Below are 27,924 nucleotides of genomic sequence, written 5' to 3' on the forward strand. Positions count from 1 at the left end.
TTCTAAAGAACATAAATTGATCAAGTTCGGAAAGCGCATTCCGTACCAGAATACACATAATATCCTCACGATTTGTTAGATAGTGCCCACTTTGGCCACCAGATCGCAGCAGTTCAATGTCTACCCTCGAATTTCCTCATCCGTAATTTTCTTACCAACGCTCGCAGGACAATAAAAAGTACAATTTTGAGGTCGTGCAGAATATCACAACCTCCACATAAAATTTCATCCAAATTCGTCCAGTGGTTCTCGAGTAGAATCAACTGGACGGACGGACGGACGGGCAGACACGACCAGCCTATAACGCGTTCTCCCTATGCACTGTCATTGATCACAAGTTTTTTCGCGTGTTCATTGTGGGAAAGTTGTGTCCATGTTTGTTTAGCGACTTCAAAGGGCTGTGGCCCTTCTTCACGCACGGGACACATCGTGGGAAGTGCGGACACTGTGACATGATCAATATGCATCTGAGTTCAATTTTAAAATCACACTCGACATGACCGCAACAGAACTTAAAATCTTAAAATAACAGAGACTATTTGTGAGGGTTCAAAGAGATCGTAAGACAAAATTTAGGCCGTGTGCGTATTTGTGAAAAGGTGGGGTGATATTTTACTGAACATGATGGAGGTATAGACTAAGCTGTTTCATAGTTAACTAAAATAGATATGCATATTTCTTGCCTAACCTAAGCAATGCTGTCGATTTTTGTTACTTTCGCTGGGAATTTCATGTACCTGCGATCTGTCTATGCTAACTAGCATGGTCTAAATGGTCCAGTGGAATAGACTCCCACCTTTTGTATCCCCCCCCCCCCGAAGGTAGAGAGAGAGAGAGAGAGAGAGAGAGAGAAGTCTTCAACACACCGTAAAATAAAATAATATAATTGTAAGTCATGATCTAAGAAATTGTCATATTAGCAAAAACAACCTACATTTATCTGTCGCATTGAGTCTTACACCACCTTAGTATTCGAATTTATTTTAGATTGGAAGTTCATACTCTCAGTCCGAAAATACGCCAGTGATGTTTAAGGGGGTTGTTACCCTTGCAGAACCGTACCAGGAGCATAACGTACAGAAGGAAGGGACAATACTGAATTTTAATATCAGAAAACACTACAGCCCCTGCGAGAATGAATACAAGCGCACTTGAAAACTACTCCAGTTTGTGTGAGGAATGAAACAGCATATTGGATGTTAAGCCATTTAAGAGAAAGACAACAAAGACATGGAAAATTGAAAAATATTGTAAAAATCCACTTGTGTGTCCATTAAAAACAACGTGCTCTGGCGGGGATTGAGGAGTTGGCATTGCTAGGATAAAAGAACAATCAGCGAGCTCATTTTAGTGTCTCGTGCTGGGCAAACGCGTTCGTGGTAAGAGTGTTCCAAGAAACCGGCCATTTTATCTACAGAATTACATTCTAATATGGCGAATAAAAGCACTTTCATCCAAATAATAATTGTTAATTCATTTCGCAGCTGATGAGCACAATTTCCTTCATTCGACTACTTGATACATTTTAATAGTCACAGCTTCCATGCTTCCAGATGGTGGTACTTTGGATTTTTGATTAAGTGGGAAAAATTGAATGGAACATACTGCATCAATCTTTAAGGCTGAAGATGGATATTTTCTGTCTTGAAGTCTGAGAAGCATGTTTCATAGAAACGTCGGTTAATTTAATTTCGTGACAGTAAAAAGGATAGCCATGGCCAAGGCAGCTTTCGTCAAGAAGAGGATACTTCTCACTTGCAAGTTGGGCTTGGAGATGAAGAAGAAACTAGTGAAGTGTTACGTATGGAGCAGAGACTTGGACACTCAGGAAGAAGGAACAGAAATACCTGGAGAGTTTTGAAATGTGGTGTTGGAGAAGAATAGAGAAGATCAGGTGGACGGATCGAGTGACCAACGAAGAAGTATTGAGGAGAGTCAACGAGCAAAGAAGCATTCTGCAGGCGATTACACGAAGGAAAGCTAACTGGCTGGGACATATTATGAGAAGGAATGGATTAATGAGTGATATCACCGAAGGCCAGGTTGAAGGAAAGAGAGGACTAGGAAGAAGATTGATACAGCTAACCGACGACCTTAAACAAGGAAAGAAGATGACGTTCCAGGAATTAAAGCGAGAAGCCGAGAATAGGGACAACTGGAGAGCTCTTTTTGGGCAGAGCAATGGACCTGTCGTAAGACAGAACACTTAATAATAATAATAATAATAATAAATGCTTTTCGTTAGTAAACTCTCCCAGGTTTGTAAGTTTTATTAGCAAAGTGAAAATATTGATAATGTTTAATTAATAAGCTGAACGATATAGGCTAAGTATAGGGGTCTAAAGAAATACTTTTATGAAAATGTTATAAATGTTACGGTTCCATAAAGACAGAGTTTCTTACTGGCTAAATAACTTCCAGAGTTTCAAAACGACCATAGCATAGAATATATAGCATAGGGTTTAATTAGGTAAATGCATATGTTAGTGACTGCCACGGTGGTCTAGCGGTTAGAACGCTGGCCTTTTAATCCTGGGGTCTCGGGTTCGATTCCCGGCGGTGCAAGAATTTATAACTTGTGTTGGGCAAGGCCGTGGTCTAGGCAACACGGAGTTTTCCTCCGTGGCATCCCAACAATTACTCCATTCACACACAGAAGAAGGCAATGGCAAACCACTTCTGTATCATCTGCCAAGAACGTATATGAACAGATCCCAGTCCGAGAAAAGGATGGAAGGATTCTGTTCATATGGACCTGTCGTCAGACAGAACACTAAATAAATAAAAAATATGTTAGTAAATGGACAGGTTTGTAGTTTATGAGCTACCACTTGTACGTAATAGAAATTGCTGACAAGACTATCGATTATGAAACTATCAGATGAACAACCCTCAATATTTTGTTATGAAATTAATAATAGATATTAATATAAATAAATTAAATGAGCTCACTGCTGGGAAATTTCAATTGTCCTGTTAGTAACAATATTACGAAAAGCGAGAACATTATTTTAGCTAAATAAGGACTAAGTCTGACTTGCAATTTGACACTACGAAAAAAAAACATTCTAATCTGTCGCTTGGTGCTCAGCTCTGATAGATGAAACACGCCTAAGTAAAATCAAGTGGAGACACTTTTAGGCCTCCTTGTTGAAAGCCAAAAACTGTTTGTAGTTACTGGACCCCTGACATTGCTCGTCGGTATTCGGAACGCGTATGAGGTATGTAGGGACATTTTGATATTCTGCTTACATTTGCTTTTATGGCCGTTAACGTCTTCAGTTGTTCTCTGTTCTGTATGAAAATATCTTCACTCCTAATTTTACCCCTCAACGCTATACTGTCTGATGTTCAGAAATCGTCATCAAATAAACTATAAATAAATAAATTTTATTTCTCATTGCCCTCAGGTATTTATTATATGCTTCCTCTAATATTCCTCACTACGTAGTTCATTTTGTACGCTTTTTTTTAAAAAAACATAACAGCCGGGAGTTCTGAAAAGCATGTCGTATTCTGACAGATCTTCCGAGCAGACTAGAGTGTCTCTTAATTGATTTGTTACTTTTCTAACGTAGATGAAGCTCCATGGTAAACGCCCCACTGTGATGAGATGCAAGACATGACCTCGCAAAAATGAGGCCTCTCTCGCGGCAGGAGGAGAAACGGCCTGAAGTGAAGAGCTCGACTTAAAGCAGACGTGTGTGAATAAACAAAGAATATGCATGTATCAATCCTCTATGGAGATTGATCGCGCACATATCTTGAGAATTTACATGAAGTTTGCATAATTATGGACAGAGGAATCGATGCGAATACGTCCTGAAATTTTATACACTTAAACATTTAAATTTGTCCGTAATTTACTCGAAAACTATTGTAGAGGCAGAGCTGCTACCCTGGAGATGAAGTACTAAACTAGGTATGTGAAATATTGCGTGAAAGTATCTATTGATTCTGCGTGAATTGTGTTGACCGTTTTAACCTTACGAACATGGTTACCATGCGAAAATTCGGGGGTCATATCTGACAAAATTAACGTAATTGAAGTCTAAAATATACATTTTGACAACTTCCTACATGTAGGTTGAACAAGCAGGCTATAGCTTTCGTTGACTTTCGTACATTATTATGCCTGAACCTCGTGACAAATTACAGCAATCCACGTAGCGGAATTCATAACAGCTTTCACACTTTTCGGCTGGTAGAGTCGTCCCTGTAATGGAATTCTCTGGTTTTTTGGCGTTTCAAATCTTACGCATTATCTGTGCGGCTTGAGAGGTAAGATGCGATTATCTGCATCAGTTTCTTGTCCAAATACGATAACTGGCATGTAAGGGAAATTTGGCGTGGCGGAGGGATAAAGCATATGATGAGGCGTAATCACATAAATATCCCATTAGAGACGTGGAGATTGGGATCAGCTGGGGTGAAAGAGGAACCCATGTGGGGAAGGGCGCATTGTTATTCAGGGGGATGAAGATCGGTCCAGCCACGTGACATTAGGGTGACTGAGGGTGGTCGAGTCCGATTTGAAAGGGATACCAAGGGCGAACAGGGATATTCGACTCCATTTGAAACTGAATTACTGTTAACGTGGAAAGTTTCGAGACATGTTTCCTTTCTCAGATCACAGCATTTTTTTCGGTATGTTGTACAGCATGAAGTCATCTCTTGTAGAGGTGTCTCTCCTAAGAGAGACGCAGGTTTTTTTTATCTCCGAAATAAAATTCAGTTTGGAGGTAACATAGTTTATGATGACTGATATCTGGAATGTTGTACCGTGTAGTCTAGAACAAGTTCACAGATGTTTCGGAGGTACTTCTTGCCTCCATCATCAGGTCTGGGAAAGAATGTGCATGATGAGAAGTTCTATAACTTAAACTCTTTTTAAATGATTAGTTTCTTATCAGAATGATCAAACCAAGTGGGACGTGTTGGGTGGGCATGTAACATGCATGGGGATATGAGACATGAGCAACAGATTTTTATTCAGAAGTCTGAAGAGATGAGCCCTCTCCGAAGACCTATATCCTTGTGGGAGGGTAATTATTAAACGGAGTATTTAGGACTGGAAGTAAAAATAAATGTAGAATTACTTTGGCGAAGAATTAAGTCGACAACACCTTGCGACCATTCTATTAAGATTATTTTTACCTACCCGTTCTGTTTTATACAGAACTAAGAATTAGGCCATTCTAAACCATAATGTTGGTAGTTTCTCTTATCGATATAAAACTCGATCTTACATCCTAAAAAAATAAATATCGTAAGGGTATTTGAGAATAAAATGCTGAGGAGATTATTTAGACATAAGATTGGGGAAGTAACAGGAGGATGGGGAGATCTGAATAAAGAGGAACTTCATAATTTGTACTCTTTAATAAATATTATTAGTATGGTAAAATAAAAATGATAAAATTCTGGTCTGGAAAACTTTAAGGGATGTGGTCACTTGGTAGACCTATCTTAGATGAAGGGATGATATTAAAGTGAATCTTAAGTAAATGGGGTCTTAGATTTGTTCCTTAAATGTTGGAGAATTTATTAACTGCATAAGCTTCTAAATGAGGACTTTGTTTCGTGGAGTTAAATTTTCAAACCTGCTGTTCTAAATTTCGCATCCCTCTTTCTTTTCTATTGCGTTATGGACTGCAATTGGAGCCCGTCAGTTTTGAATGCTACCTTAAAGAGACAGTTCAAAGAGAGAGAAGTATACGAACATAGACGCATTCAGATCTGAATACCAGCAACAGAATAAAGCCAAAGAGAATAATCCATTAGTCAGTACACGAAACTGAAATAAATATTTGATTGAATATTTCGCTTGCGGGTTATATATAGCATTGTATTTTTTTGTTTTTTTTAAAACCCCGTGAGAGTTTGAGAGAACGCAGTTCACCCCTACCACCTTGTCAGGTATCAGGTACGTGGAATGAACAAGCACCACCCCCTACCCCTCTCTCTGCTGTCTCTTCTAGTTACCCCACTGATTACCAAATTCATTTTGAAAAGTCTTTGGTCAAGGATTAGTCCGGCAGCCCCAAAGCGTTAATCCTGTTCCTCTCACCCCACATACAACGATGTCCAAACGCAAATTGCAATGCAGACTCTAGCTTATATCTCCTGCGTTTACACTTGGGAAATATTGATAGTATTCGCCTAATGTTTGATATTGCTATTCAATATTGATGTTATTAAAGTATGTACCTTTCGCGATTCTTCCGAAATTGATTAGTTTCAGAACTGCACGTATAGAATATCTCCTGCCAGTATCCCGTAAAGCCTAGCAATAGCTACCAACAGCTCATTACGAGGGAGATTGAAGGATTGAATTAAATGCTGTTCAGTCATTGTATTTACATATACCTATATTGGGGCTTGTTTATTTTACGTTTGTTATTTTCTGTTAGTAATTATAATGCTGTGCATTGATGAATCTACTCTAAATCGCTTTGGAAACCGCTAAATTAGTGAGTCCGTTTCCGGTGATTTGGTAATTTCAATCAATTTTGGTGGTAATTTCGAGTAAATTGTTCAGTAAAAGTGTTATGCCAGTTGCATTTTACAACGATGTTACTGATTGTTAAATGAGAGGGGTATGAAGTTTTCAACAAATTCACTTATGTATTGATGGTAAATGAAAGCAATTTGCCTGAAAGTATAATTTGTTTATAATATTTCGTTAATCAAACAAAAAAAAATACTTCGATTAAATAGATTTCAATTCTTGCGGGTGGAAAATTATGACATTTATGATTTTTATATCTCCTATGTCTTCCGTCCCTCTCGGATTTTCTTATCTGTGCTCTAAGAGAAAGTGCCGAGTGCCGGTGAACCTGGGGGCCAAGTAACTCTGTGCCTTGTTCATCATACGAATGAGAGCTATAGAACCAATGAACAGAGCCTCCGTCTTAGAAGCCACAGGTGCAGGGCGAAGGTTGGAGAATCACAGCGGATTTTGGTGGCGATGTACTGGAGCATTAGTGGCATATGTGATGCAGTACGCACTCTATCTTGATCATGCTACTAGTCTTAAAGAAACAAAGGTACCCCTTCCATTCTGGGTGTTAAGAAGTAAAGTTTTATGTCCTTCTTTCGATCAGTGAGGCAAACAGCGCTTTGACTGATGGATACGTCCATCGGAATGTGTGAAAGAATGATTATAGAGGTACAACGGGAAATAATCCACCACTTTTCGATAATTTTGCATCTGTGAGACATCACGAAAATTCAGCTGGTTACATTCTGAAAGTAGTTTTAAGAAATCAGATCATATTCTCAGTCGTAAACCTCACTTTCGTCTGCAGAACCTCTGAGCAAATATGTGGAATTTCGCCATTATAGAGTAGGTAGGGTCTGCTGATAAAATCGAACATTTTTACACTTTACCACTTAAATCGCTTACGCTCTAAAGTTTAGTAGTAGAAGCGGCAGTTTCCTAACCACCCCTTTACCTTCTCTGCTGTGGTTTAGTTGCCCCCTTGCCTTGCCTTGCGGGAGGAGGGAGTCCTCTGCCCCCCCCTTCCAAGTCTTCCGGGACCAGCTCTGGACTAAATCCTACCTTAATCCATACCGGCAATTTGGTTGGCTCTGATAGCTTTCCTACTATTTCCATAGCTTCTTTGTCGTATCTAGCTCCTTTTCTGAAAATATAGGTCAGCCTTAACCACAGAAGTCAGGGTTAGGTTTAGCAAGTCGTGTTAAACATCGAAACTTGCTGCCTTCAATACACGAATTGCACTAAATTACGTGAAGCGAATGAACCTTCTGGATTTGCCGTCGCAATGCAAGTGAGTTACTTTGTGTAAGTCACATCATGAAAATATCAGTTTTATTTAAACATGCCTCATATACAGGTGTCCCAAAACAAGTATACACTATGTTGACGTACATAATGGTTATGTGCATACATCTTTGTGGGACAACTTATATATGTAAATATACTTCAACAGCCAGTCATAAGTGTCACATTACACCAGTTCAATCATAAGTCTTCGACACGTTGTGCTAAGATGGATAGGATCGAATGATGAACATTTTTGAAAACGATGGCTAAATTCCGATTTCCGCTATCAGGGAGTTTGAATTTGGTTACTCTGAATGTGTACATTGCCGATTATACGTGAACCAATTGAGAATCGAGCTACTACTAGTTTTATGTCTTAAAAATAGCTTCTTTATTTTCCAACACTCAGTAAGCCGTAAGCCAGAATCCTTTCAACAGCACCAGGCCTTTTTATCTCTGTGAGCATATTTAAGGCTGCCACAAGCACAACACCGAAATCCCAGTTGAATAATATGAAAATCCCTTCGGAAAATCTTTTCCAGAGAGCTTCTATACTAGTTAATACCCGACTAAGTCCTGGGATTCTCAGAGAACTAAGTGAAGAAAAGACAGTGTTTCCTCCCTCTTCAGCTGTAGCCTCTCTCTGTATTCCCAATAATTGTAAGAAGTTAGCTCAGCGCTTGCAGTCGGGAAGTCTTATCACCCAGTTACCGTGAACTGTCATAACGTCATTAAACACAAGACAGCAAGTTTCTTCATGTCCGAAAACACGCTTAACTAAGCGATTATCTGGATATATTATGAACACGATTCCTTTTCGTATTAATTTAACTAAGCTGTCTCAATTGCTTACGGTTTAGATGTGGATTAGTTTGATTAATGAATTGGAAAGGGTGTGAAAGGAAGTGGTTATGACTTTGTTTTAAGGTCCTGGTTCATGATCTACCTGGAGAGCCTGATGAAAGTTACGTAAAACAGGATAGCAGGTCTATAGATCGAGATACGAACCCGGGATACCCCGAATAAGAAACAATCCTAGTAGCCAATACGCAGTGACATAAAATTGTAAACCTGTTGGAAAGGTATTGATCTTGTGGACTTAGGAAGACCATAGTAAAATCTCAGCTGGGATTGGATCCTAAAATCCTTCCAAATGTGACTTACAGACTCTGGTGAGAACTCATCCTCTTTTCTTTGGAAGTTTCATATCAAATTCCATTACAATCTTTCATATATCTTAAAATAAGTCACGTGTAAAAGTTAACTTAGATCGTTAAGTACAACCTTAAAGCGACCTTTAAAATGGCTTAAGCTATTTTCATATCAAAATAACGCGACAAGATTTGCTCTGCTTGTACTAAAGTAATTTTTAATAAAATGGATATTTTAGTTTTGGAGCTGTTACTTGAGGACGGACATGAAGTAATAGGTGATTTTGTGGTTACTTTTACAAAAAAACCTACCAAGTTTAGTACTTTTGGCTTTGGCAGAACTCGAAGTAAAATCATCTGCTTTAACAGGCTTACATAACCAAAGAATGAAGCTGACTCGACCAGAATAGCAAGCATTGGGATTTGAACTGTGAATTTTCTGAAAGTGGGAGACGTGCAGACCGTGGGACCGCTGTATGTTGGGATGAATTACAGTGACCAGCGTTCCAGCCGCATGATTGATGTTGCGACATCCATCAAAACGCCCCTGAATCACTTGCCACTACTAATCCTAGACTTAAAACGCTGGACCTCGGAAGCTTCAATACGATACATGGCTCTCGATGCGTTTTCGAATCACTTGCGATTCTTGGTCCGTAATCTTAAAGAATTAACGGGAATTTATAGATTCAAACAGTTTAGTCAATGTTTCAAATCATGCATTTCTAATTTTATTGGATCCTGAAGATGACTTATCTTCCGGAATGTTGCGCCGAGTTTACTGGTAGAAGTTTACCGACAAGTTAGAAGCAATGAAGTAAGCGTATATATGCATATGGCATTTGATAAGGAATATTATTATTTCTTCTTCTCTCTTCACAGGTTTCCCTGGTAATGTTCCTCTTGAATCAATGGTGAACCTCACCACTCTGTCTTCAAGTTTCCGATTGTCTCACTTTCCTTATAACGTGTAATGTTCCTAATATGGCCTTTGCTGTAGAGGATCTATTGAATGTTTTCCTAATATTTTGCCAGAAATGTTTAGCACATTAGTTATAATTCCTGTGGCTCCAATGACAAAATATTACATGTTCCACATTTGCTGCTGAATTTCTAAACTTATATTTTTGTATTTTAATTTATTTTCGGGCTCCCTCTGTATTACATTTATGTCTGATGGTATTTCTAAACCTATGAGTAAGCAAATATATTATTATTATTGTTGTTGTTGAAATAGATCTGCTTTGTGAAGGTAGATATTTTTTTTAAAATTTAAGAACCTGGCGTTTTTAAATTTGAAAATTACTAATATGAATATTTAAAAATAAGGAGGAGAAACCGGTTCTTCCCACAACGTGTTGCAATAGATGTAGAAGTCCGCCATAAACCCCATAAGAATAGACAGACTTTTCACATAAGAGTCACTGACCGACGGCCATCTCTGGCCTTATGTTCACACAAACGCGTGTTTGAAGCTGCATATAGTCGAAGCGAAAAGTACTTGCCCACAAATTTAACACCCAGACGCCTCATCCTATTGAAATGGAAATTTAGATTCCTTTTGTGGTGGTTCGCCGTATTGTAATCGCAAAGTAAGCCCGCTTTATACAAGTTGGTGCTATAATGGGAACTGATGTGGGCTTGAGCAGAACACATGTGCTGCACGCGACTTACACGCTTCTAGTAGCATATTTTCGGAGACATTGTGTTTCGCTTCTATTCAGGATACAGAATGCGCCCAACTGGAGTTACAAAATCTAGACCCCTGACTTTTCACGTTTAGTTAAATATTATCAAAAAATATAAATTTTAAAATAGAAACTAATGCGAGGAGAAATGCAATATTTTAAGATTCCAAGTTCCTTTATTTTTACATTATGGAATTCCTTTAGTAATATTGAAATTCCATACAAAGAGTCTGAAGTTGATTTAATTTATTTTTTCTCGTGAAATAAAAACATTATAGTTAAAATGAAATTATATAATTATATTACTTTTGGAAGTTTTGTCACCGACTTAGAGTTCAAAGCAGACCTCAGCGTTATGCATACAATTCTGAAACTTTAACGGCACATTTATTAGTAAATTCTTTCGAGAGACCACATTATATATTGTCAAGATTAATTTCGTTATTATTTTACTGATCATAATTTGTTGCGATTTGCAGGCTTTTTCCTTAATATCACATGTTGTTTTGCCCCTAAACACCTTTTTGAAATTCGTTGTTTTAATTTTAAAAAATGATTTAATTTTTCTCAAAGAATTAGATGTGGAATATAAACACATACTCTTGAATAATGAAATTAAGTACAGACATAATTCGCATGCAGAGGTTTCAGCATCAATTCGGCCTCTAGAAGTAATTGAAAATTCTTCGAAATAATAAGACATTGAATGAAAATTTCACTTGCATTTTTCACTAATCCGTGTTGTTAAAACGAGAAAAATTGCGAAGTCATATCGATTAACATTACATTTTATGGACTTGAGAACGATGCGGTAGGCTGTGTAGGAAAATTAAAGGGAATCGATAACTTTGGTGATCTATTCACAGATGGAAGGAAGGATAACATTTAGATGGATGTTAATGAAATAGGCTGTGGATCGGTTCATCTGTGGTTGGCCCTTGTGGACACAGTAATAAACTTCAGGGCTGCATAAAACACAGTGGATATCTTGACTAGGTGAGTGACTGTTAGCGTCTCAAGAAAGACTGCTACATGTAAGTTACCGTTCTGTTCGTTGGTATGTTGTATCGATTTGAGAAACTGCAGATAAGTCCACTTTAACAGGAAGCTCCTTGTTCCTGTTTCTACCACACTTGCTTCATATCATTTCGTGACTGTATCCGGCTACCAACACGTCCCACTGTGCGGCCGATACGTATCCACACCCCATCCCACCATACTCCTCCCTTTTAGTGCAAACAAACCATTGTAATTCCAATCATCGTTTTAACCCTGTTCTCCCCCCTACATGCACTGCCCATTGTTGTACACTGCTTGCAAGCATCCCCCCTCTTTCTCATAAATATTCATCAAACTCTAATTAATCATCACCCAGCAGCAGTATATATAGTTCACTACGGATACCTATGTCTAACACCAGCACTAACTACAGTGTTTGGAAACTTAGACAGACCACGGGGTGGGCATTTGAACAATGCGCAACTTGGCATTTTTGTGTGACGTGCGGATTAGCTAACAGAACTCGGGCATTAAAGTGATTGGTGAAGAATTAATCACTGTCTCGGCCAGGAATCGAACCAGAGAGATGCAGTTCAAGGGTAATAACTTCAATGCCACAGGCACATGTGACTGAAGAAGACAAAATTCTGTGCATTGTCAGGAATCGAATCCCAAATCTACATTCACTTTGCTGCCTGAACTAGCTTTGAGTAAAGGAGACAGCTCAAATCTCTGACATCCAGTCAGCAGGTAGTTTTGTTACCGACCGATTTGTTCGTGTTTATTTCAAGATGTTGTTGGAAACATTTTGTACAGTGGTTTGATATCCGGTAAGGGCGACATTCTCATCATCATCACTGTTTTTTGGGGCCCTTCCAGACATTCTTCACTGCCTAATGCAACCTTCTCTGACGATGTGATTGCTACAGGCCTGTCTGAATTGTCCTGTTCACATTTGTTTCTTCCAGCAAAATATTTTCAATTTTGTTTAATTTGAACAGTTTGGAGTAGGTTGTTTTGGGTTAATTATTCTCTGTGGGAAATGCCCTAAAATGGCTGTCCTCTGTGTTGTTGCTTCATGTAAATCCCAGAAGAAAGCCATCTTCGTACCCACCGCAGTGAGAACCTCAAATTCTACATTCAAATAATTTATTATTTTATTGTTATCCAGTTACAATACCGTATTTAATGCTGCTTAAAGCAAAATCGACAGTTTTCCAAACAAAAATATTATTCTTTAATAAGTACAACCTGTATTTTATATAGGCATAATAACAACAGACTTTTTGGGTATCCGTCTCTTTGAATTATGTCAAATTATTGAACCCAGTTGGTTTCATATTCAAAATTTCGTCCAATATACGGTCTGCTATTAGTTGTTTGAATATGTTTTATTTTATACTCGAGTGCATTCTCCTGTTTTAATAAATTTTATTCCAACACGTGTAAGCTCTGTCCTGTGTCAATATTTTTATGCCTGAAGTATCTTTATAAAAGTGATCGATTTCAATCTGAGCTTAATTTCGATTTGGTTCTGAATTAAAATCCCCTAAAACGTTTTACTCATATCGCAGTACGAAATTTCATCAGGAAGGAAACAAGTTAGTAGTTTCGGACATGAAACATGCTGACAGACATTGCCTCGTTCTTTTGCATCCATTTTGTAAATTTTGTGTAAACAAAACACAACACTAGGCATTAGTATACAGCTCATTCCTTTCCCTGTAGTTTCGTTTGGTCCATCCCGTGAGATATAATACTCTAGCCCTGCAGGCTGTGGTCTGGGGCGGATCTATCCTGTATGTTACACGTTAGAGCCTCTGACCATATTCTGCCTCTATTACTTTCTCCCACCAGTGGCGACGATAAGGTCTGGTACGAAAACCACAATTCTGACAGCACGTCTACTGGTCCAGCAGATAGATTAGCATCTTCGTAATCGAGAGGCTTTGAATTCAGTTCTTTATAGCCCGAAATTCTGCTGTTGTGTGAATTTTGGGGTTATAACAGTGCATTTCTAGGATAACATTATTTGGAGAAATGTGTTATTAAGTCAAAATAAATAAGACGTGTAATTTATAGTAAATACATGTTAACCGTATGAATCCGAGGCTTATCTAAATAATATTTAATGAATCATTCCGTACCTGGAAGGGAACACAACTATTCACCGCTACAAATTTCAGTGTATTAATGTTGATTATAAAAATAAATGCTGTTTGCAGTGAAAAACATTTCAGACCCATAAACACAAAATGATCAGCTACTAATTTTTTAAGCATATTTGACACGTAGTTACGACTGGGCTTTATGAAGTGTCTGCCATTATTTGATCCTACTCAGTGAGCTGATCTACAGAGCGTCGCGGCTGTGTATTACGAACGAACTGGGTGATAACGGTTTCTGTAACGCAAAATTCAGGTTCGTAGTTTCCTAAGCCAAAGCATGATAACTGTAGAGAAACGCCACTGCTTGTTCCTTTCTCCCAGAAATGATCATTATTCCGACGTCACACCCGCCCTGCAGCCGAATCTCCTCCTTTCACCCTTATGAACCCCATATGACTGCACCTACCCTACTCTATTCAAACTTTAGAACATAGCAACACCAACTGTCTGCACACCCACACCCATTCCATCTAACTCACCCTTCTTTGCCTGAATGCAAAGTGGCCATCGCACGTAACACCCATCAGCATCCCTTTTCACCCCCCCACCCCCCAACCAGTCCCTTCCTGTTGTCTCCAACTGTGTCATCTTTTGCAAAGAGAAAAAATGTTTGCATTAGCAGATGGTACTATATTTTTCCTTATTAAAATAATAATAATAAAAAGATGGAACATATAAAAAGAAGATTTAGTTAGCCCCTGTAATGATGATGTGCTTTATATATCTCGAAGGGTGGCAGGATCGAGGGGTTGTTACCACACTGGTGGTGACATTATGCATGGAGGGCATCAAACCGTGTAATGATCATTTTGTATACTGAATTCTGAAAGTGGTTTTGTGTATTTTAGTGATGTACTTTTTATGTCATACAGCCTATTGTAAGATCGTGGCGTCATCTAGTTATCTCATGGGAACGATAAACATTTTAGTGACGCCATCTGTTATCTAATGACTGCACGAAATGGGTGCGTTACAAGAATGTTTTTATCATACTAATCTGTCAACTAATCGCAGCATCAAGAGATGTAGATCACGTTGTAAGAAAACGTTTTTGGATAGTAATAACGAAATAGGACTTTATCTTACTTTGAAAACTTGCATTTCATTTTTAAATTGAAAAAAAGTCTGCATATTTTTTTCCACGTAACTGACCTGACAAAGTAGCCTACTTGAAGCGTCTCGTTATGCGCGGATGAACCTGAGAAGCTGATGGCCATCCAAGGTAAATAATTTGTACTCGATCTGTAATTGTTCACATATGTAATTTTGAAAGTTAGATAACTCTTTTGCTTTGGGTAGGGAAGATGAAAAATTCTAAGTAAGTTAAGATGTGCAGTTATTTTAATTGTCTGTTCCGGAGATAACTAAAATCATTTTCAGTACATTAATTATGTTGGTCCTAACTGAACAGTACAATATCTGATCTACATTAATTATTGTGGCCGTTAATATTGCTGGCTGAGGGGGAATCGATAATTTTGAAATCTTAAATACATTGGATACTACTCATACAGTCATGATAATGAACACTTATTATTCGCTGTACAATAGAAGTGTTCCGACCACCAGAAACAGTTCAGTTCATTTGCCCACAAAATGAAATTATCTGTTATTAACGTAGACTTAAAAAATAAAATGTATGAAACACTTTATATATTCATACAAGGAAATTAGGCTTATGCCGATTAAGTTGCTGATTCTTATTTAAATGAAAGAACACGTAGAAAGCAATTCACTTGCACTTCGTGCAATATAGGTTGGTCACGGCACCATCCGCTGTCATTTCTATTACAGACTTAGCGTTCACCCGTACCAAGATGTATTACTCCAGAATTGCAACTGACGTCAAACAACGTCGCTTTATCCAATTAAGCACCTCTGACACGCCGATCTCTGATGAAATCTCAAAGGCTCTGATGAGCACTGGTGTTGACATATGATACTGTTGTGTAGGGTCCACTTCTACAAATTAGGTCTGTTCTTTTGTTTGGAATTCAACTTCCCATACAGTAGAAAAAATATAAGTAGAAGGTACCCTGTTCAAATCGCTTCGGCACGCTTACGTTATGTTACGTACGGCTCGGTTAATTTTGGCTACTTTGCAATACGTTATATTAGGTTTCGACATGTTGGGTTAGGCTAGAATTGTCCGCTTAGGTTAGGTTATGATAGGTTGGGTTAGGTTAGGTTAGGTTAGGTTAGGTTACGTTAAGTTTGTATAGTGGATTTGGTTAGGTTAGGTAAAGTTTTGAAAATTTTAGTGACGTTTCGACACTTATGTCCACATCTCTTCACGCCGTTACAGTAAGTCACGCCTAGTCACGCTTTGTCACGCTTGAGCACGCTTGGTCACGCTTAAACACACTTTTCATACCTTTGTCGTATTTTAACATTTATGGTGACTTCTCGTCGCGTCTATATAGCAGGTCACGCCTAGTCACGCTTTGTCACGCTTGGTTACGCTTTGTGAATCTTCGTCAGTTTTCGACAAATATGGTGATAATTTGTCACGAGGTAAAAGCAGGTCACGAATGGTCACGCTTTGTCACGCTTGGGCACGCGTGATCACTAAGTCACGCTTCGGCACGCTTACGTTATGTTACGTAAGGCTCGGTTAACTTTGGTTACTTTGCAATACGTTAGATTAGGTTTCGACATGTTGGGTTAGGATAGAATTTTTCGCTTAGGTTAGGTTATGATAGGTTGGGTTAGGTTAGGTTAGGTTAAGTTTGTATAGTGGATTGGTTGGGTTAGGTAAAGTTTTGAAAATTTTAGTGACGTTTCGACACTTATGTTCACAACTCGTCACGCCTTTACAGTACGTCACCCCTTCCAGCAATCCTCTTTCAAATGACTCGCTCCGAGGTTCCAATTCACAAAGTTCAGCGGGCAAAGACGCTGGGTCGCAGTGTACATTTATTATTCATAAGCTCACATTCGGTTATCTGGTTAACAGTTGCCCTGATTTTTAAGAAAATTCGAAGATATTATCGCTAATCATTATCCTGAGACAATTAAATCCAGCCAATTCACACCCTCGCACAATATGTTCTTTACATCCATTTTAATATTATTCCCTTCTATGTCTAGGTCTCATAAATAGTCTCTTACCTTGAGGTTTTTCAACCAGAATTTTACACGAATTTCTCGTATCTCCTATTTAGTTTCATGGGTAATGGGGTTCTTTACTGAGGGCAAAGCGGCCGCGGCGTGAAGCTAAAAACTCACCTACGTTAAGATTTCTGTCTTCTGGGTTATTGCGCTGTGTAGTCTGGTCGATGTTAACCAACGTTTCAGAGGTCATACTGCCTCCGTCATCAGGGCGATCGCCCTGATGACGGAGGCAGTATGACCTCTGAAACGTTGGTTAACATCGACCAGACTACACAGCGCAATAACCCAGAAGACAGAAATCTTCATATTGACCGCTGTGAGAACCTCAAGTTTCACCTACGTTAGTTCCCAGATTAAAAATTTCTGGAGTTATATCTTATGTCCTCCATACGTAATGTGTGTCGTGGCGCCTTATTAAGCACTAGTCAAAACGTTTGTAGTTATATCCATTTTGCTTAAGTCATGCTAAAAACATACGAACATGGCGAAATTCCGTAACATTCTAGCGTTCTCTAGGCAAAGTGCTGCCTTCTCCTGGCGCAGCATAAATTATCACCGGGGAACTTCGTGAGAAAGAGATTCCAGTCTTTAGAAAAAGCGTTCTGCAGGTGTGAAAGTAAAAGTGAATTGCCAAGGGAGGATGAAAGAAGGGAGAAAGTGGACAGTCCTTCCGGAGATTAGAGAGAGAGAGAGAGAGAGAGAGAGAGATGCCACTAACCTCTTTAAATTCTCACGAGCTGAAAGTGAAAGTAAGCATTTGAGTGTGCATACTTAAAACGTTAGGGACAGCTGAGAGTGTGTATGATTTAAATTAAGAAAACCAATCCGGAATTTTAATATCAAAATAACCCAACAGAGATAGTCATACTGATTTATACGGCATTATTAAAATAATGTTATTATATTGGCTGAACGTTATAAAACAAACACTAAATTTTACCGGGAGATAGGTAAAATTATGTGAAACTTTATTTATATTCTGTATGTATTAATGTCGAATATTGTTTGTAATACAGTTATTCTGACTTTCTTGGTTTTTCCTAATACTCTTCATGCAAATATTTAGAAGTATTAGAGAGTGGGGTTCTAACTCCACGCATTTATAGGCTAATGTCTCTACTATTTACAGGTGAATATCAGCGTTGCATTCTTTCTTTCTGCTCTGGAAACAGTCGTTGTTACTCGTTGGCTAGGAAGCTTTGTAGACTTCCAGGGTCGTTGTGGTCGTGATGGCGAACAGAAAAATTCTTTATCAATAGCTCGTAGAGCAAGCCAGTCCAACACAGAGCCGGTAACACGTCTCGATTTGCTACTGAAATCTGCCATCACGGATTATGATGATGGAGTTTGCGCAGTGTGTACGTGTTTGTCTTGAGCTTATATTGTATTAATGAAATAGGCTTAATGCTGCTATGTTTCTGCTATGGACGGCAAAACCAACAACGAGAGCAATTATCGACGCAACGACATAACATGAAGCACAAGTTTAATTAAATTGATAACAAAAATCGGGCAGAGGAAACACGTGTCGAATCAGCATTGCCAAGTGCTGTGTCAATATGGCACAGCACTTCCATTGCTCGGTTATTTACAAGCACAGATAGATAACTGTCTGCAAATCTTATTATTGACCACCCCCGTGTAAACTGTGCTGCATTATCCGCGTTGGAAGAAAACGACTACACCAGCGGTCGGTTCAGAGTTTTCTTTTGGCACTCGGTAACAATTCTTCGCGGCGAGCTGATCACTCGTCCAAGGAGTCCTACCAAACGTCTAAATGGATTAAGTAACCTCCCATGTGTGAGGAGACCAAGGTCCGTCAAGAACTGTAGAGTCATAGATTATGATGATGATAACTATTTCTGAAGAACTGTAAAAGGAACACTAGGGTTTGATGTTCTCACGGTGATGAGTCCGAAGATGGCTGTCTTCTGGGTTGTAGCGCCTTATAATATGATAGAAGTTGTAAGATTTGAGGTTTTCACAGCGGCGAGTATGAAGATTTCTGTCTTCTGGGTTGTTGCGCTGTGTAGTCTGGTCGATGTTTACCAACGATGAATCGCCCTTATGATGGAGGCAGTATGACCTCTGGAACGTTGGTTAACATCGACCAGACTACACGGCGCAACAACCCAGAAGACAGAAATCTTCATACTCATCGCCCTGATGACGGAGGCAGTATGACCTCTGAAACGTTGGTTAACATCGACCAGACTACACGGCGCAACAACCCAGAAGACAGAAATCTTCATACTCATCGCCCTGATGACGGAGGCAGTATGACCTCTGGAACGTTGGTTAACATCGACCAGACTACACGGCGCAACAACCCAGAAGACAGAAATCTTCATACTCATCGCCCTGATGACGGAGGCAGTATGACCTCTGAAACGTTGGTTAACATCGACCATACTACACATCGCAACAACCCAGAAGACAGAAATCTTCATACTCGCCGCTGTGAAAACCTCAAATCTTACAACTTCTATCATATTATAAGGCGCTACAACCCAGAAGACAGAAATCTTCACGGTAGAAGTTAATTGACGTCCTTTCTGCCTCCATCAGCAGGGCAGTAAAAATCTCTGAAACGTCAGTAAACTTTTAACAGACTACATGCCGCTACAACGTAGGACAAGAAACTCATTACAAACATAAGTTAAAGAAGAATTAATATGTAAGGAAATGTAGGTACCCGGAAAGTTGATAATTGTAACGATATGTGTTGTGTTTTCTTTGAGGTACGGACTAAATTCTTAAACGTTGTTTAGACGATCTTCAACTTCATATGTCACGGTATTTTTTTCAGTGAAAACCAATAAGTAACGCATTAATATATTGCTTCACGGTTTTATACCGATATAACCCAGCGATCAAAATTAGGAATGTCACGTGACCATTTTACTATCTGCAATTTAAACATCGTTTGAACCCCTTTAACATGCGATGTATCAGGTCTACCTATTATAGATGATTAAGGACACAAATTCAATTTGTTGTTTAATTATAGGTAATACACAGTGTAACGGTTCTATAACTTAATTTGCAGTGTTGGTAATTATTGAGTTAAACCTCACAGTGCGAGGTAATAATTTTACGATCAAATTGTTTATATTCTGTTGTACATTATTCGAATTTCAGCTACAATTTATTATATATTGCCACCTGTGAAAATTCAGAGAAGCAATTATGAGAGACTATTTCAAACTTTATCTGAATTTTGGGCACAATTTATAAGAGATTCTTCGTTAACAGAAATAAGAATGTTAATGAAATCCAACTTACTCTGATATAAAAGTAGGTGTCTAATAAGAACTCGTGGGCTTAAAAAAAAGGAAAAGAGTAGCATTTTTAAACATCTTTTTCAAGAATCCTATGTTTGTTATTCTGTAATATCTGCCTAATATTTTGTGTGTATTTATTTATGGTTTATTTATCAATGCTGTCAGTATTTCAGAAAATAGCGTCTGATGACAGGATGATTAATCAGTAATGAATGGGAAAGGATAATGAAGCTGCCTTGTCCTAATAGATAATATTTGGACATTTATATGGTCGGACAGCCGAAAACCACGAAAAGTCTGTCAGTATAGTCGGTCTACAGCTGAATAGAAAGTAGACATGCCTCGACATTTTTCCAGTTAGTATCGTTTCATACTGGAAAGTTTCCGTGTTTTCGATGGGATAATCTGCTCTTCTTAACTTTGATGTCTATTCGATGATGATCGATATAATTATAACATTCGTAGTAATCAGAAGCTTTTTTTTATTTCTTTCTTTTAAGAGTTTGAAATAAGGACTTCGTTGCCTGTTTTAAAGTTTAATCCTGACATTTGTCTCGTGGAGCTAAGGAACACGACGTGAATCTTAAAGACAAGAAGACTTATCCGCCTGATGATGGAGGCAGCAAGGATCTCTGAAACGCTGGTAAACCTCTATCAGACTATATGGTGCCAAAACTCGGAAGACAGCCATCTTAAAACTCAGCGCTTTGAGAACATAAAGTACTATTCACATGGTATCAGATATCCAGTTCGAGATTCGAAAACCGGACTCTCTGATATATAAATTTTGGTTGTTGGCCTCTACACCACGACGTCTGGTAAGCTGTTTTGACTTTTAAACTACTTAATAATTTTAAATTAAAATTATATTTGTAACTAGTTTCGTAAAATGAATTTTCTTTAACAGAATGTGTGATGAACACAAAAGTCCATGACATATTGTAAATTTTGCTTACACAAATCTTGTGACTGTATGCTTGACATTCCACAAACCATTAATGGTTCGCGGCCACCAGTTTGAAATCACACTCCCGTTGAGTGTGTTTTCACATATGATCCGCTAGATGGCATATATCTGCAAAGCGCACTGATGAAATTTCCAAAGATCGCTGCACGATGGTAGTACTACAAATTGTCGACGGAATATAGAATAAAACTACGCCAGCTTATAATCACCGCACCATTAAGGCGTACAAGGGGCCTAGAGGGAAGGGTTCATCTATTCGTCACATCGAGATTAAGAAAAGGTGGCTTACAAGGCCCTCGGTACGGATTGGATAGGATCTCTGCGAGCAACACATCAGCGCTGGGTGTGGTGGCAAAGAGATAAAAGTTACCAGGAATCGAACCACAGAAATCCACTCTGAAGCTGTCATTTTATCGATAGAATAAAACCGGTTCACTAGGAATTCTAAGTCCACAAACTTTTCCGTTGAAATCCGGTTTTATATTATCCTTCCATCTTCATCTACGTCTTCCAAGTGGTCTGTTTCTTTCAGATTTTTCGACCAAAACTATACACGCACCGTTTAGGATAAAGAAAATAGTTTATAGGCCCTTTTCGACACCCCTTTATGTAATTTTTGAAATAAAAGAATAAACTGCGCTGTGTTGACTGTCCAAGAGGAACTTTTTCGTGCGATTTGTTCCACGATGCCCCATTGTATAATTTTTGGAACTCACGTACGTAATTTTTAAAAAAATAAAAAATCACGGATTTGTACCTTCGCGGACGAACATGCATCGCATTTACTATTTCTTTTATTCCACGCCGTTTTGGAGAAACAGGGAGGCACGTATAGAAGGACGGACGGACGGACGGACGGATCAGTACAAGCCACCGCGTCTACTTTGTATACAGGAGTAACATTTTAACGACAAAAGATCGGAAATCACGGTCTGTTAGGTTGACAGTCCTGCTTCGTATTTCGAAAATTCCAGGCTCAAACCTCGATCGACCGGCCGGCTATTCTGTCTGAAGTTTCCGTGATTTTCCTCTGCCCCTCCACTCAAATACCTCAGCCACTACCTTCTGCGTCTTAGCCAACTCACCATTTAGAAATATCTTTATCAGTAGACGCTATATAATCTAATCAGTTGAAAAGCGTCGTTAAATAAACAATTATCGACATATACAAGATTGAGATAGCAGCAGCAGCAATGTCAGTACACTTAAATGGTACAGCCGTATGCATAGAAGTTAATAAGTTTCCACGAGGACGTGATAAGTTATTTCAGAATGCTCATCCGACATCTCTGAAGGATGTAACATCATGTTTGATCGACTCATTGATGTAAGTGGCGGCGTGTCTAATTTGTTTAGGGAGCCATGTTATAAAGCGTATTTCGGATTGCGACCTCCTCCCTCAGTCCTCTGCCTGATCAGATAATACGCATGTAACTAGATTTTGTCCCCAGTCTTACCACACACATCGGGGCGGCAGAGAAAACTCTTTATGATATGTACACAAAATTAACCGGTAACGACCCGTGAAAATGCAGTTCAGACTTTATTAAATGGGAAATGATTCTTGGCATTACATGAATACACTACAGTGGAACCAACATTGTGACTTCAAACTTCTACCATCCATTCAGTAAGCTCTAACTCCATGGAGCAGAGACCTTGAGAAGCTGATAGTGATATAGCTTGTAAAGAAATTGATCTCCTTTCTGTAACCCGAAGATTCAATGCCGTCAGATTTGAAGTTCACACTACGATTCTGTAAAGATGATTGTCTTCTGGGCTGTAGCGTCATGTAATCTGGTTTCAGAGGTTCTTGCTGCCTCCATCATCAGGGCAACCATATTTTTTTCATTACGACGTTTATACCTGATCACCTTGATGTTTATCCTGATTCAAATTAATTCAGCTTGCATTTTCAAACGGCATTTTATTAATATTTACTCTAGTGAGTGAACGGTTCAACATATCTTCTTCATATTTGGAATGAATAGATATTTTTATCTTACACTGTGTTTAATATCCGCCCGATAAACAACGCACTCTGGCACAAAATTAAACTGCAAGAGTCACAGCGTTTGAGGAATTTGTTGTACGTGATCAAAATCACGTTCTCTCTGTGTGACCAGTGTAAGTGTAAATCAGAACCTGCCGTAATACAGTTTGTGCGATGCAAATTGTAGTGTCCTTATAAAGCAACGTCACAGTATGTGTAATAGGTAAATAAATTGAATACTGTTTTAGTAGCAATCCAGTCCCTGTCTCTCTGGAAAATGAATCGTGTTTCGATCAATAATAAATTGACTGATATGCTAATATTGGTTAAAGTAGTAATTCTTGTATACTACTACACGATATGAAAGGTTTTAAGACTGGTAATTTGTTTTATCATTAATTATTTATGTCAGTGTTTTTTCTTTTAATATTATACACGTACCGCCACGGTGGTCTAGCGGTCAGAACACTAGCCTTGTAAGCCTGGGGTCCCGGGTTCAATTCCCGGTGGTGCTCAAATTTATAACTTGTGTTGGGCAAGGCCGTGGTCTAGGCATCACGGAGTTTTCCTCCGGGGGCTTCTTCCCCGGTTTCTCCGTGGCATCCCAACAATTACTCCACTCACACACAGAAGAAGGCAATGGCAAACCACTTCTGGATCATCTGCCAAGAACGTATATGAACAGGTCCCAGTCCAAGAAAAGGATGGAAGGATCCTGTTCATATGGACCTGTCGTCAGACACAACACTACAAATAAAATAATTATACACGTAATAATCTGCGTGACTATAAATGGGCATTGTTTTCTAGCTGTCATTTGTATACGCTGTGAATATTATGTTTTGTATATCATTGAAAATGAGCCTGTCCTGTAGTTCTTCGCTTATTAAGCTAACAGTTTTGATATATTTGCGTGAAAGTATAAAATTATCTTGAAATTTTCAGCATAGATAGGGTTGACATTGCCAGCGAAAATAAAATGTTGATGTCAAATGGTTGTGGAATGCGACGCTATGTTTTATTTTTGTCAAGGATAAACTTTCCCTCGGGTTAGTTTTGTTTATATTCGCAGGCTCTTTCTGTGGATCCACTTTTGGTGTAACTGGTTTAAATATAACCTACCGTCAGCAGGCACCTCTGGCAATATTAACCTCTGTAAAGTACGCTCGCGTTCACAGAAAGTCTTCGTTGGGTCGTGTGGCTACCCTGCGACTGTTCGTGATTTTCCTGACGCTCTCTAGTAAAGAAATTGTATGCCCCAAAACGGCCATTGCTAGCACCTTCAACAGTTCATGTGTCAGCATGAAGATCAAGGTTCATTTGTCTCTACCTCGCTAACATTCCATGAAGATATGTGCGTATATGTATAGTTATTATTATTAAGTGTTCTGTCTTACGACAGGTCCATTGCTCTGCCCAAAAAGAGCTCTCCAGTTGTCCCTATTCTCGGCTTCTCGCTTTAATTCCTGGAACGTCATCTTCTTTCCTTGTTTAAGGTCGTCGGTTAGCTGTATCAATCTTTTTCCTAGTCCTCTCTTTCCTTCAACCTGCCTTCGGTGATATCACTCAGTAACCCATTCCTTCTAATAATATGTCCCAGCCAGTTAGCTTTCCTTCGTGTAATCGCCTGCAGAATGCTTCTTTGCTCGTTGACTCTCCTCAATACTTCTTCGTTGGTCACTCGATCCGTCCACCTGATCTTCTCTATTCTTCTCCAACACCACATTTCAAAACTCTCCAGGTATTTCTGTTCCTTCTTCCTGAGTGTCCAAGTCTCTGCTCCATACGTAACACTTCACTAGTTTCTCCTTCATCTCCAAGCCCAACTTGCTAGTGAGAAGTATCCTCATCTTGACGAAAGCTGCCTTGGCCATGGCTATCTTTGCTTTTACTTCCTTGGTGCATAGGGCGTCCGTCGTGACTATGCTTCCCAAGTACTTGAAATGCTCCACATTCTCCATCTGTTGGTTTTCAATTACAACGTTCAATGGTTCTGCTCTCGGTGCAAATAAATTTCAGATTGCGATAGTTAGCTTCTTGCATAGACGACCGACGTTTCGGAGTACCCAGCGATAGAAGCAACAGACTCCTGAAACGTCTGTCATTTCTACCAGAACATACGGTGCAACATCCCGAAATACAGCCATCTTTATACTCATCGATGTGAGAACTCAACAACTTTCATGAAAATCAAAGCAGGTGACCTACAATCAGTACTGTGTGCCATTAATATCAAAATTACGCAGAAAATTAACTGACCGGACTTCCGTCATTTTGTCTAATCTAAGACGTTAACTTAATTTAAGAATCTCACGTTAAATTACGTCTATACGAGCTTTCAAGGAACCATAAACAAACGCGACATCTCATTTGAAAGTAACGAAAATTATGCAGTGAAACGTAATTAATATTAAGTTCCGTGATTTTACATTTATGGAAAACTTCGTTCGTACAATAGTCAGACCTGTTCAGAATCTCTGTACTGTTTAATCAACGTCTGAAACATTTTAACTCTCTGCAGACAAATTTGTAGTAACGAAGAGAGAATTGTGGGCGAATGGGGAAAGATGAGTTAGACTTGATTTAGGTGTGATAAACAGTATTACTTTGTTGGAAGGTTCCCAGTCCTTGCCTGTTCGTCTTTCTGACAAAGGTAGTATGAATTGGTTGGTTACTGTCACAAAATATTTCAGCTCGAACCTCTCGGAAAACGTTTTGTAAAATGTAACACGACTGTTACAAAATGTTCTCGGTAATGGCGCTGGGTGGAAACATATTCTGTTTAAGTCCAAAAGAGTAATTAGCAATAAGGCCTTTTGTTTTTGTGAGATTTTAATATGACATGGAGTAGAATAAATCCTGTGCGATGGGTGTCGCAACTGAGTGGGTACTTTCCCTAATAACTAAAAAAAATGACAATGTGATCTATAAAGAGGAATGCAGTAGCAATGAAAGGTGATGAATGAGGACACTGATTTATGTGGAAATAAACAAGGAAAAAAGAAGAAATTAAAGATACGAATGGAAAAATAAAAGAAGAAATAAGGCTGGAAGAAAGGAGAAAAGGAGGACAAAGGTATAAAGAGGGCGAGGAAATAAGATACAAAAGGAAACTTCCAAGGGCTTTTTACAAAATTTAGAAATAATTTTAGTTTGTGTATTTTGTTGTTGTGTTTTGACTTAATGAAAGACGTTAAAATAAAACATCGAAGAACTGAGAAATCCTTCTTAAACGTACGCGTTGTTTTGGGGGTCTTTTATTTCATATAAGTTGCAAATTATGCCGTAGTTGCTTAAAATCATCCCGGAATTCATGCTTAGGGCGAAGAACTCAGATATTGAGACTTCACTATTAATTTTCAGAATGTATAAGTGCGTCATCATTATTATCAACCTGTAGGGTACTAGGACATTTGGTCTTCTGTAACTTCCTGCTAAACTTGAATGATAATATTTTATCCATTCTTCTTTTATGTTGTTTTCAGTCATTTAGATAATTCTTCCAAGATTGCTTCATTTTGTTTATAATCTAGTAGTGTACAACCTGCTTCCAAGCCAGCAACCAAACTAATACTCTTTTAAAAATATATTAACCGATTGTCATTACAATCATGACTGAATGTGTCTAAAAGTAAAAAGCATACATAGGACTTAATTTCGTGATTACTTTAGCATCGCCATTTTAATTCCTTGAATTTCGATGGATGTGGTGGGAGTAAATTATGAAACGAAAAGAGAAATCAAGAGTTATGTCATTGTTCCTTCACCAGTTTGAAGAATGATTTTGGTGCATTGTATAGTGAAAATTAAGTGACCTTTACTCATTGACTGCCAGACTTTAATTTAATTAAAGCAAAATATTGTGTCTTTGTTTTCAACAATTAATTTTATGTCAGCTAGAATAAGAATAGTGTGTAAGAAACAAGTACTGAAAAGAGAGCTGCAGATTTTAATTGAAACATAATCATCCTAATCGGTAGACATTTCGACATGTTCATATTATGAAAGGGGCCTATTCAACACATCCTGTGCCCATTTAGTAGACATCATATCATTCTGACACTTTTCAGATATAAAAATTAGTATAGCGGCTCACAGATTACTGATTGTAAGTCATAATCTAATGGTATATCCTAGGATTATGATTTATAGTCATATGGTCAATAAACGTCTCTGAGGCAGTCAGCTTTTCAAAACCTGCAGACTATTTAAGTGGCTGAAACTCGCGACTCTGTAAGCAGCTTCTTGTTTGGTTACCGAGTCCAGTGTTTGTTTTTAAACAACAAACTTGAGAGCGAATTGTTAGTCCTTCACGAGAGGCTATCAGTCGACTGTCAGCAGCTTCGGAACAGGTTAGAAGGAAAACATTATTTCTGTGTGTGCCAAGTCTTTGCTCTCGATTGGTATTTGATTGTTGTTAAATCTGGTAAGTACAATTTCGCAGTTTCTGTACAAAAAAAATAACAACGTTCGATTAGAGGCCCGTGTTAGTTACAGGTTGCATTAAACCAGAAGAGAGTGCCATAGCTCAGACGTAATTCTCTGCCAGGTCAGTCTGTGAAGGATTTGTGTTGCACAAAGTGGAATTGGGACAAGACTTTCTCCGAGTTATCGGTTTTCAACTGTCAGTGTTATTCAACCGCTGATTTATATTTGTCTGGGGCCAGTTCATTACAAAAATAACTAAGAAACCAGAATGAACAAAACTATGTCTTACGTAGCTGTTTATTTCTGTATGCATATTTTCTGACTTCTAAGTGTCATGTTTACA

At 38.6% G+C, this 27,924-nt stretch overlaps 1 protein-coding gene across 5 annotated transcripts in view; it reads left to right on the forward strand.

The window, feature by feature from the left end:
- The window catches only part of Cyp4c3 (Cytochrome P450 4c3), a 162,726-nt gene that overhangs the window by 121,672 nt on the left and 13,130 nt on the right, over nucleotides 1-27,924 (forward strand). Inside the window, exon 1 of one of the 5 annotated variants that reach the window (XM_022066329.2) lies at nucleotides 20,700-21,011. The exons of 2 other annotated variants lie outside the window; for them this stretch is intronic. The gene's annotated coding sequence lies outside the window, so the exon portion shown is untranslated. Of the gene's footprint in view, nucleotides 1-20,699; nucleotides 21,012-27,013; nucleotides 27,580-27,924 lie in introns of those variants that run through there. 2 more of the 5 variants (XM_022066328.2, XM_022066327.2) reach the window with 2 other exon arrangements.

This window comes from Zootermopsis nevadensis, unplaced genomic scaffold, assembly GCF_977971745.1.
Source record: "Zootermopsis nevadensis isolate Lab colony 2312 unplaced genomic scaffold, Znev_1.0 Znev_ptg000024l, whole genome shotgun sequence".
NCBI classification, from domain to species: Eukaryota; Metazoa; Arthropoda; class Insecta; order Blattodea; family Termopsidae; genus Zootermopsis; species Zootermopsis nevadensis.